General features: G+C 38.1%; 1 protein-coding gene across 1 annotated transcript in view; it reads right to left on the reverse strand.

Annotated features, from left to right (window-relative positions):
- Nucleotides 1–3570, reverse strand: part of zcchc7 (zinc finger, CCHC domain containing 7) — a 54682-nt gene extending 51112 nt beyond the window's left edge. The window contains exon 1 of the mRNA XM_006787269.3: nucleotides 3480–3570. The gene's annotated coding sequence lies outside the window, so the exon portion shown is untranslated. The remainder of the gene's footprint in view (nucleotides 1–3479) is intronic.
- Nucleotides 3571–11184: the final 7614 nt, after the last annotated feature.

Consider the following 11184-nt stretch of genomic DNA (forward strand, 5'->3'; position numbering starts at 1 on the left):
AACTTCCATCTTACTCTGAAAACCATGAGGCCTTGTTAAGAAAGCTGAGCGGACACAGCTCAAGAGCACTCAGATTTCTTTTATTTATTTTTTTAACATGTAGACTTTTTTCCATTGGAGCTGTGTTCATTGGCTCAAGCAAACAGGACCCAAGTTTTTTTACCTGCCAGGTGACGACTTTAAATAACACTTAACGTGACACCAAAAAATTGTTGAATTAGCTGGTTACCGCACTGTGGTGTTAATTTTTCCAGTGCTTGTCTGCCTTTTTCTAACACACACAGTCACACACACACACAGAAAGTGGACAGAGAAGGGGCACCGGCCCATTGCTCTGTCCAGTCCTGCGTGTCTGTGCCATGATGGCTGGAGATGATTGGCTCCCAGGCCGCACACACACTGCATAAAAGCCACGCTACACGGTCACAAGCCGGCCACAAGGGATTAAAGGGACAGAAAATCTTACCGGTTGGTGAGTGGCGACCGTTGTGTTGAAAGTTTCAGCAGCTCACAGGGACTGGGAGCCGACAAATGACTCACTGTGTTTTACAGTAGTGGAATTTAACGTACTATACTTAAAGGCCGGGTACAGTCATGGTCTGACAACACAGGTGATTCCTCCTAATCTTCTCAATTAAAATGCTACCCGAACAACACCCCTGGACTCTGTTAGCTCCATTGCATCTGTTTTGGTGAAGCAACTCAGCTTCACCAAAACCAAAGAGGGGTTTTCCACAGAAAACTTTTTGACATGCCAGGAAAAAAAAGTGAAGAAAAAAACAACAGACAAGATGCAAAGGTGTCTAAATTCTATTTAGTTACTTCAGTTTCAATCCTAATCATGATCCTGCACACAGTCTAAATGTCTGATTTAATATAGATCAGACAGTTAGAATAAAACGCAGTTAGAACAGAACGCAGCAAACTGTACTCGTCTTCTTAGTTTGGACATTTTGCTAAATCGAAAAATCTAAACAAACTTTAGCATAACTGTTGCACTGATAAGACCTATGAATGCAGCTGAAATGCGTTTTACAAATGCTGCATTATGACACAATGAATTTAGTAGAAATCAACAAATATCAAGCACTGACGTTTCTATTAGCCAGCTGTGCATATTCACACGTGAGTCCCTATGGGTTTACACCGAAACAGGAAATACAAGGTTTAATTTATCTGTAGTTTTGGTTAAAAAAAAAAAAAGTGAACTGGGGACTCTGAGAATTTACTTCATAGCTGTGAGATTTAACTAATCATTAGAACAGAAAACACCTACATATTGCTCAATTGTGAATGTGCATGTATCTGAGAAGCTTAAAGTAAAATTCAGGCATGTTAGGTTAACTGGTGATTCTAAATTGTCCAGAGAGGTGAACGTGAGCGTGAATGGTCATTTGTCCCTACAGACATGACAAACGGGTATCCGCCTCTCAGCCAAAGACAGCTGGGATCCACCTGAGCTGGATGAGCAGTTAAGAAAAGTACATTTTATGTTTCAAGAAAAGAAAAAAACAAAAAAACATTGAATCAACTTAACTGATCTTTTCTTGTATCATTCAGAGCACAATTCTTCAAACAAAGCACATCATCATCTTAATAATTAGGAGGCCATCTTATACTTACAATACTAAAAGAATGGACAAACTATATTGAACCAATAATAATCTATTAATATAATCAATTAATGTATTGGTTGGAGGATAATGGCCTATAAAATGCTTGGATTAACTTGATGTAACTAAATGGTGTCTGCATGTACTTGGCCCAGCTAAGGACTGGTGACTACATTACATATAACACTTTTGCAGTACTACATGCTATCCAAAAAAATATTGGCTGATATACTGACATTGGAATAGATCCATCCATCCTCCTATTTTCTTCAGGTTGCAAGAAGGCTGGAAACTAACTAAGCTGTCATAGGCTGCGAGGCAGGCATGCAAACTCTACACAGAAAAGCTCCAGACTTGATTCAAACCTAGGACCTTCTTGCTGTGAGGCAACAGGTAATACTGCACCACCATACCACCCACTGCAACCTTTAAAAATCAGTATCAGCCAGGTATTGAACAAGTGTTATGTCAAAAGTGATTTCTTATGTTTCTGTGTGTTTTATGTCTGATATCTTTTTCTTACATTGGTACATAAACTGTCTTCAGTATGATTTTTTTGAAGGGAGTAATAGATAAAATAAAGACAAGTGTCCTTAAGATTCTGCATTTTGTACATAGTCTGTGTTCTACATTATAACCAATACTGTCCATTTTGGCCACTTATAACTTTATATGGCACTTCTGCCACAAAATACCTTGATATCATTCAAGGAAGATATGTCTGACATATTACAGGTCAGCAGTTTGAATACTAGACAATGTTTTGCTAGATATTTACTTTTTAACCAGTGCCATGCAAAAGAGTGATCATCTCCCAAAAAGTGATTTCTAGTGTCTACTAAAAAATGATTGCCCATATTTAACCTGTTGTAAATGACTTATTGGCCTGTAATTTGTGAAACTTATGTGAAACATATCTTTCATGAATGATAATAAGTAATTTTAAGCCAGAACTTCCCTGCTATAGTGTAGAAGATGCAATGAGTTTCTGACAAAGCAACTTTTAGATATCATTTATGTATCCCAGTCGACATCACAGTTTTGTAGAACATCACAGTTCTACAAAAGATATATTTAGTGACCAAAAAGGAGTGTATTGATTGTATTGGAGGTGCAATTACACAGTCATAAAAATACTTCAAAACAGGTCATTTATTTATTTTATATATAACCCCCCAAGAACCTTGCTGAGTAGTTTATTTAACAATTTAAGAAAAAAACAACAAGTTTAAAACACACACAAACATCAGAAGTCACCTTTTGCACAAAATTGTGTAATGAGGCCTTTTGATTATACATATTTTTTTCTTTAATTTTAGTGAATGTGTGATTATGCTATGGTTGCAATGTGGAGTTTATAACATCCACGCGGTCATTTGACTTAAGTTAGGTTGTCAAAAACAGACTAGAGTGACAGGCTGACATCTCGGACATCCAGCAGCCTGGTTACGTTGCAGCGTACAGAAACTTCAGTTTTATAACTGTGTACTCTCCTATTGTAGTTAGCCTAATGGTAACCCCGGCTAGCTCAATGCTAACGAGCTAGCTAGAACATGCTACCTGTTTATCAGAGTACCGAGGCTTCACTAAACAGTAACACGCCATAAAACACAGGTAGCTGGGAAATTTTCGCTAAGCACGGGCTTTTAAAAGTTATTTTAGCGTATCGGCAGTCCCTGGTTGGCATGTCTCACTCCACTCCATCCACGTGTTTCTAAGCAGCAGAGCAACTGCTCGGATGTAAACAATGGAGCGTTTCAGCCTCAAACACACATGAAAGAACATAAATACAAGGAGCTGAGGCAGCCCTAATCAAGGTCACCACTGTGTGTGCTTAATATATAATGTCAGTGTGTATGAGCTCACCTTTGGAAACAAACTGGAAAGGTACTGCTACCGGAGGCTGGAGCTGCATTTCCTGCGCCTCCAGCACAGGAGACAGACAAACAACTTCCGGGTTTGTCCGAGGAAAATAAGTTGGCCGACCGTAACATTTCACTTCGAAGGCGAAGATTGTTATGAGTGTTGAAACAAAGTGCATCTCGGACACTGAAAGGTCATGATTTCCCCAACACAGGTAATTTTTACAGGATACCAAGAAGAAGAGCCTTTATTCTATAAATAGTTATTTGAGACTGTATTTCGCTCGTTTTCTGCCCTTTGCCTAAAAGAAGTATTTTTGGCTTTTTATTTTCATTACTAACAACTGACAAGCCTGTGTCGTGTCAGTATTGTAGGTAGTAATTATGAGGTTTTTTATGGGGTTTTTAGAGCTAAAAAGAACGACGAAGAAACGCAACTTACTAAACAAAAAAGAGACAGAGACAAAATAATAAAATACAGCATTTTACAAACACAACATTTAAAATTTAAAGCAGAAAAATTTTAAAAACGATGTTTCGTAAAATGTTTTTTTTTTTACTAAATTACTATAGTGAATTATAATTGATTATATAGAGACACAGATATGCACTGTTTTTTCAAGTCCTGCTTGTACATTTAGTTTTGTTTTTCCTTATCTATGTTTTCATTTTATGATTAGGGGTGCCTCCAAAATGTTTGTCCATATGCGGTCTACTAAAAATATTGGGGTGGCACACCAAAAACAAAACTTCCTGTTTTATTATGCTGTACTCAAAAATATCGCAATGAAAAGAGAAGGAAAATAATTATATGCCTGGTTAATTTCCTGCTATTAAAGTTGATATCACCAAAAAAAGGTTTATATGAAAACCAAAGAAGACTTTGAATTCCAAAATAATCTGCCTTGAATGATTGATTGAGTGGAAGTCCTAACCACCGCTTTAATGATTCTCAAATAAATATTAGATCATGTTAGAGTGTGAACTGTTGCCTGTTTCTGTGTTGGCCTTGAGATCCACCAGTGATGTGTCCAGGGATTGGCTCAAGTGTTTCTGTAACATTATTACATTATTACCAATATAGGACAGGCTCCCCTGCCTTATATTGTGTCTGTGTGTGTGAGAGAGAGAGTGTGGGGGCAGTGGCCAATTCCCCCTCATCCCTCATGGTACCATAAGGTAATTTAAGAAGGCTGTCAATTAAGAATTAGAAGAAAAAAAGATTTTTGTTGTTCTTTGTAGGTTGTTTGCTTGTGCAGGTAGGCTTCATTAATATTTTCTCCCTTACTTTAACTGCTAAGCATCATCATATGAAACCACTGGTTTAAATAGTTTGTTAGTGTGCTGGCAGCCAAGGGAATGGAGATACTCATTTGGTTTAAGTCCAAATGGGGAACCTACCCATTTCCTCTCATTTGCTTCCAGCTTTTTGGTGACAAAGACAAAATGTCCAAAACTGTCAAAGTAAGAGACCTGCATTATCAACAGTTAGTATTCAAGTCTTGCGTACTTACGGTGGATTTTCTTTGTGATTCATGAAAGCGAACCTCCTCTGCTAAACTTTTAATTGTCAAACTTGACACTGAAGTCAGCCAGGCTGCTCTACTTCCAAAAATATAGTTTCTGCAAACAAAACATCCCTCAGGGCCTTATATGTTGTTTTACTGCTTCATTTCTCTGATGTATGCATCTACAGTAAGGTCCAAATATCAGCTGTAAATCCTCTGAATATGTAGGTATGTTCACTTGGTGTGAGCATGAATGTGTGAGTGACTAGTATGAACCTTCAGGCCTGTGCCTTTATTACATGTTGATGGGAATGTAAATCTATATGTAAATGTAATTCAACAGACTGGGTATCGCCATCAGTCATATTTATGACACGTAGAATACAGCAAAATTACGCCATCCTGGCTCTTGTGCAAGCTGTGTAACATTAACATCCATCTCCCTCTTCCTCTCCTCCATATCATGAGAATAATTACGAGCTCTGTATATCCTGCTATAAATGTCGCCATCATAATAGTGGTGAGAGAATGGCGTTATGATAGGGAATCAGAGGGTGAATGCCATCTGATTCCTGAGGTTTCTCCATGCGTGTCATCACAGGAAAGGCCATCACAGAGTTGGATTGTTTCCTTCCAAAGGTTAGTCTATACCTCATGTCACAACATTATCACCTTTTCTAGTCTATGTATACCTCTGACATACACATACACACACCTGTGCATACACACAGGTGCATACTTAATATCGTGCATCTGTTTTGTTTTTAGGAGGTGCAGATGGGTGGGCGTGGGACCCTCTGCTTCCTCTGCCTCCCTGTATCTCTCTAAATTGGATGCAGGTTCGAGATGCCTGACTGCCCCAGTGAAATTGTGATGTGACTGCCTGATTTTGGGTTCTACGCATTTGGTGGTATTTACTGTTATTATTTTAAATGAAGGTAGAAGAGATCGACTGAATGGAGGCATCTGGTTCAGCGATTCATCTCCAGGCCAGTGGTGCCCAGACCAGTGGCGTGTTGAAGATGGATGGAGTGTCCGGGAGAGGGATTTAAAGTCCCCTCATTTCCAATCACACATTCCAGAAGGGATGGTTCTGCCCGATGAATGATCTTTATTGAAGAGAAGAAGTTAAAAGAAGCATGTCATTGCTCTCATTTGGTGGTGTTTGTATGTTCCATAGCGGCCCCTTCTTTCCATTTGGCATCGGACGACGTGGAAAAGCTTTCTCTGGAATGTTTTATCAAAGCTGGATTCTTGTCAGCCGCTCCGGTTTAAAGGCGATATTCTACAGCTGATGGTCATTTTTGTTTTATAAGTGTGTTTCTGATGACAAAAAATCCCCCAATTCTGTTCTTTTTGTTTGCAGTTGTGATTTGAAGAACCTGTACAAAATGGAGTGGAACACTTGCTTTCTCTGGCAAAAATCTGACCTCTAGCTTCTGACTGCATTATGAGAAACCATAGACTATGCTTACCTGTGAGTAAGCATGCAATTAATAATCAGTTGTGAGGACAATGGTTGGCAACTATATAAGTCCGAATGAAAAATTAAAAAAAATGTCACTGGTTTTGAAATATGCATGTCAATTTGTTTGTGATAGATATTGCTGTTGGCCAGAGAGAGCAGAATATTTTAAGAAAGCAAAAAATATTTTATTCTCAACAGCAGGTTTGGAATACCACCAATGGAGTATCTCCAACAGGAACGTGTCTTTTAATAAACCTCATATTTTTTTTAACTAACTATAAGATTCCTACAGAAGTGTTTAATTTCTATTCGGTGCAGCTGAAGTTAAGAATTTTTTGTCAGAACAGGTTCAATAACAGCATCAGTGTTTAGTGGCTCATTGTTGAGCTGATGTCGCTCTCTTATTTTAAAAGCAGGTGAAGGTGAGCTTGAATTAATCCTGGCTTTGTGATAAGTAAAGGTGTCTCAAAATAATATGACCAATTTTAGCCCTACAGTCTCCCAGCTTTTTAAATTTTGAGAGATATTTTGTGCAAGTCAAACTGTAAAACAAAAAAACAAAACAAAAACAAGCCCCAAAAAGCTAAACTGGGGTTTAAGAGATTAATCTAGAGGTGCGCTCATTTTCTCAAAAAAGAACATGATGGGCATCCACTCCAAATTTAAATGTTCTGCATTTGCCTTCTTGCTTCACATTTAATGTCTATAGAGGTTTTCCAAAAAAAAAAAAATCTAAATATAGCAGCTAAACATTTGTGGAGCTGATTTGTATTGAAAAAGGAAAATAATAGCGGAGATCTAGAAGTAATATTAAGGTGTTTCAAAAACGCATCCAGCATCTGCTCAGATGTTTACTCCATCCATAACTGGTTGCATCAGCTCGTTTCAGTTCTCTAAAAGAGGTCTGCTTCCCTTTCTACTGTTGCCACATGCTTTCTTGTTACTGTATATATGTAAATTCAACCATCCGGTCTGTATTGAAGCAGCCGGGCAGAAGGAATTCCCTTAAAAAAAAAGGCTCTCCCTGGATCAGCGCTTCTGAACAAAAATGGCTCCCGTGCGTCACCCATATGGGGCCCTCAGTGCTGAAGTCATTCACATATTCTGGATGTACAGAATGTATAAGCCCCATCATCACTGGGGTTTTTTCCACTGCATCGCATGTAATCTATCGTATCTGTCGCCTCAGTCAAGGTTTGGTCTTTTTGGTCACATTAACGCAGGTGTTACATTCTCATTAATTCTAAGAGACACCGCAGCATCAAATAGCTTTGTGGGATAAGAAACTGGTGGTGTATTAGAGAGATTCAGTAGATTCTGGAGTTAATATGCCAAGTAGAGCATGTACTAATCAGTGGCAAAGCTCACAGGCAGGAAGGAACAAATGATAAAGCACAACCAGAGGGGAATGATAACTCGTCACCGGGGTATTGCTTGTAATTTTGTACCATGTAAGAGAATATTTCTTTGTTTTCTCAGTTCTACACAAAGTTTAGCAAGCTTGATCTCCAAACCTCTCTTCAGACATGGAATTTGTAACACAGATCAGCCACAAATGACCTCATATTATGCCTGGGACATATGGATGAAATGACAAACCTGACACTTAAAGTACTTCATGATATGATGCTAAATTCATTTAAAATTAGTTGTTTTACAATACTGAACACAGTGGCTGGACACTCTGTTGACACCAGAAAGTACAATGCATCTGATCAGGGCTCACAACTAAACTATCTCTTAAATTAAGAGACAACAAGCCAACAAAGAAGAGTGGAGATCCAGAGCGATGCCACCGGGATGCTCCAGGGTTTATTTGTTTCGGGTTGCAGCTTAAAATCTAACCTGCATTATCAGGACTCTCTGACGATGATCTTTTTTTAAATATTGAATGCATGTCAAGTACAGGTGAAACACACACACGCTTGTGTGCACACCCAGAGGAAACTGTTTTTGTGAAGCTCTGTGATCAACAGTCTGTCCATGCTTTCAATTGGAAAAAAAAAACAAGAGAGCAAGCCTGACAACACCTTTTCAGGCCAGACCAAGTGACTTGTGTCTATGGGGATTAAATTTGTGAACACAAGCTCTACACACACACACACAAAGTCCCACATACACACTTCATCACCACACGATGCCACAACACCTCTTTCTCAGCTGCGAGTATAAAACCACATTGACAGGAGCCTTGTCCGCTCTTGTCGAATTGTCACGCTGAAATGTTTACCTTTACATACAAATGGCCTGGTGTCATGTTGTGTCACATAATGTTTCATGGACAAATAATGTGTCCCATTTCTCAATCCGCCCTGCAGCCCTTAAGCCCCCTTTCTAGCCTCTATAGCCACAACAACACCCAGGCACCATGGCCGCAGAAAGGGAACCTTGTGTCGCCACAGTGAAGTGCCACTCTGAATTAAATCCCAGGGATATAGAGGTAAGCTCAATCAGCACTGTGGCTCTGAGTATTTCTAGGAAAACAATGAGCACCAGAGGTAAGTTTTTGGGGTTTTTTTTTTGTAAGACTGTCGGTATTAGGTTTCTCTGATGTACTGTAAAGAAATGTAACACATAAGTGGATGAGAGGGAGTATTTTTTTTTTTAACTCATACCTAATACACACTCAAGTTAGAAACCCTGAGTGAGACTTATTCATGAAAAACAAAAGTTACTAAATACTCCAGAATTCAAGGAAGATTTAACAAATATATAAAAGCAGGAAAACCATAAATTTTCTTTTTTTCTTTTTTTGTAAAATGAAGAAGTTTATAAGATATAAGTCCAGAGTAGGCTTTTAAATAGTTATGTCCCTTTCATTTTTAAATATGAAAAAATACAGTGTTGATTTGAATGTGAGGCTTTGGACTTAAGAATAACATTTAGGTAGCAAACAAAACATCATTATCAGGTAAAGTTAGGTGTGTTTTGTTGAATTTCCTTTTGAAATGTAAATGTGGTTCATTTTGAAGTTAGACAAAATATTTTAAATGAACACTTGAGTATATTTTAAGGTGCTACTACTTTCTATTTCTGATGCTTTCCTCTCTGCTACAGTTGATGGGAAATGCAGTAAAGTGTATTGCTTCACCTGATATACAAGTTTATTATTATTAAATATAAATTAAACCCAGCATTACAGTGGTTCACATTAGCTCCAGGCATAGGATTAAAAGCTGTGTATGGTTGGATCCCCATTTAAATACAGCACAATCAAATTAAATTGTCATTGTCCAAATGTCCTGCCTTTACTTTTAATAGTTAAAAGTAAATCACGTCGATATCTAATTTGCATGGCCTGCATCAAAGTGAAATTTTGAAGGCGGGACCTTTAACACACAACTTGTGAACTTCCACAGATAACACAGATGCATGTGTAATTTTGCACTGGCACAATGAAACCCCACAGAACTGCAGGCCTGCAATAAGCCTTTGTATTTTCCGTGTAGTTTACACTAAATTAAACCGGTCTGGTGAAAGCCAAAAGTCCCACAGAGACGAGGAGCATTTCCGCCTGTGTTTACGTGTTTACTTATTGTTCTAATCGTCCCTTTAGTTCTTCTATCTCGCGCTTTAATGCGATTCTTTCCGGTTCCGCTCGGTCAGAGCTCGGGTCACCGATCCAGCTACTCCCCACTCATATTAATTACATTAATTAGTACGGGGGTGAAAAACAAACAAGTGATGATTAATATCTAAACTGTGGAGAGTTCTTTGAAGAGGTCCTGCAGGCCAAAACAACAAAAACAAAAACAAAAAAAAAGTGGAGAGACAAATGAAAGACTGCAAAAAAGAAATAAATTCATTAATTAAAACAAAATGGGATTTTAGGGATTTAGGAAAAACTATTTCTTGTCTAAATGTTTGAAATACAAACAATAAAAAATAACAAAATAAATAAATAATGTAAAAAAAAACTGTTGCATGTAAAATATTTCATACACGCAACATATAACTCAACCCAAATAATTATGTGCACATTGTTACATAAATATATTTAAAATGCGTGATGTATATATGTATTTTACATATACACTGTGTAAACAGTAATTTTTTTCTTTTATGGTTTGTAGCTCGTTATTAACATCATCATCTTCATCAATAACAATAATAATAATAATAATTATTATTATTATACTGCCTCGAGCGATTAATAAAAATCGTTACACATTTCCGCATTTCACTGCACTACAGTGAAGATTAATTACCAGTCAAATCTGATTTAAAAATACCCCCCTCCCTCAAACTGTGTCCGCTTTATGTTTTGTAGTTTGAAATTATAATTGTGGCAAGATGTGCATTTTATCTTCATGTGCGTCTCTGGAAAAGACTAAGGAAAAAACACACAAATTAAAACCAAGCAGAATGCAATAGTGTGGTTTCTTCAAAGAGCCCAATAGCAGATAATTGCACATTTTTCTCTCCACGAGCTCACACATTTAGGAAATGTAGTGAATAATCCGCAGCCGTGGCCTTGCATACAGATTCAACTTTTGGGGGTCCATGAAGTGATAAGGATGAGACAGTTCTGCCGGGGATTCAAGAGCTTTCCCCTGCAGGCAAAACACAGAATCCACGTTAGTGTGTGCAGGCCTAATCATCATTAGCCTGGAAAGTGACAACACCAGGCTGCAGTATTAACCAAATCACTCTGTGTGATGTGCAAAGGGGGGGGGGGGGGGGGGTTCAAAAGATCCCGTTGACTAACTTTTCCCCGCATAAGTGGCCTACAG

The sequence above is a fragment of the Neolamprologus brichardi genome, chromosome 6, assembly GCF_056152115.1.
Source record: "Neolamprologus brichardi isolate AB-2024 chromosome 6, ASM5615211v1, whole genome shotgun sequence".
Lineage (NCBI taxonomy): Eukaryota > Metazoa > Chordata > Actinopteri > Cichliformes > Cichlidae > Neolamprologus > Neolamprologus brichardi.